Genomic DNA, 1486 nt, shown 5'->3' on the forward strand with positions numbered 1-1486 from the left:
GGAGAAACTTCATCCTGTTACATCAAAACCAGAATAATGATGGTATAATTTATCAGATTCACTTACTATCATGTGCATGGTTTATATATTCTACTTTATACCTTATAAAAATATTTCAAATAAATCCTTAACCTTCTGAGTAGTCTCATTCATCTTACATTTCAATTTTTCATAAAAGAGAAAAATTTATCATTAGACCAGCTGGTGAAGAAGGAAGTAGAAGAGCTTTTTAAGCTTGGCAGTGGCAGATATCCATGGAGATAGAAAAACAATGTGCATTAAATTCTAGGCCAGAGCTCCATAAAATATAAACATTTTCCTGAAAAAGAAAAGGTTTTTAATAAGCCACAAACAAGGCCATGCTTTATTTCACTCTATTTTCTGTGGACTATCATGAAAACTATCTTCAATATCAAGTTTCTTTGTATTACTGACATTCACCAGGACTTATACTTTCTCTGCAGGGCACTTCAATAGAATCAATAAATTGAATTCCCAGCATTAAGGGCAATCCAAAATCAGATCTCAGAAAGACTATATTCCTATATAGTTCTAAGTCAGAAATTCAGCAGAAAGTAGCTTTTTGTTTTGTTTTAATGCTTTTTTTTTCTAGTATACAATAGGTCTTTTTGCTGAGTTTAGTTTATTTACACTTGAATTATAGCAGCCCTCTGTTATTTTGGCCACTAGGTTTTTAATGATGACCTTTTATTCTGAATTCAATAATTTCTTCCTTTCTTTATACATTCACACATTTAATACATATTTGAGGATAAGATTATGATAGGAACTATGCTGTATGCTAGATGGGTGCAGAAAATACCCTACCCTTCAGCAGTTTTCAATTAGCAACAATTACACCTTGGATAAACCTCATTGGCTACAATATTGCCACTGTGCAAAGCTTCAGCTATTGTTTAAAAAGTAAATTTTGTAAAATTAGAAAGTATTGTCATGACTTCATCTTCCATTGACCTGCTCATTCTCATTGTTGAAGTCATTGAGTGGCTCTGTGGCCTGGCAGTCTGAAGTCATGCTCCAAGTGTCAGCTCTGACATAGCTGTTCCCTAGGAACTTAGATAAACCAGTGAACCTATCTAGACTTCATCCCCATCTCTCAAATAAGTAGATGGGATGAGATAGTACCTAAATTTTCTTATACTCTGAAATGTCTAATTAGTTTGCGTTCCTGGGGCAAATCTCTAATCTTATAAAACTTGTTCAAGCCCTCCCAACCAGGGAATAAAAAGGCAAGATTGCAATCTAATCCTCCTGACTTTTTCTTCCAAGCTATAGACAACATCCTGGTAGGGAGTTTATTAAATACAACCCACAGACATAAGTTTTTGATGAGGAAGGTGTTCTGTTTATTTGTTTGGTTGTATGTTTAGTTGAATCAATTAAATTTAAACATTGGGAGATTTTATCAAACATATAGATTCAAGGCTTCTCTTGCAAATAAGAGGATCCAGCAATATGGAATTAC

General features: G+C 33.7%; 1 pseudogene; it reads right to left on the reverse strand.

The window, feature by feature from the left end:
* Positions 1 to 830: 830 nt before the first annotated feature.
* LOC136314785 (U4 spliceosomal RNA) lies at positions 831 to 906 on the reverse strand (annotated as a pseudogene).
* Positions 907 to 1486: the final 580 nt, after the last annotated feature.

The sequence above is a fragment of the Saccopteryx bilineata genome, chromosome 10, assembly GCF_036850765.1.
Source record: "Saccopteryx bilineata isolate mSacBil1 chromosome 10, mSacBil1_pri_phased_curated, whole genome shotgun sequence".
Lineage (NCBI taxonomy): Eukaryota > Metazoa > Chordata > Mammalia > Chiroptera > Emballonuridae > Saccopteryx > Saccopteryx bilineata.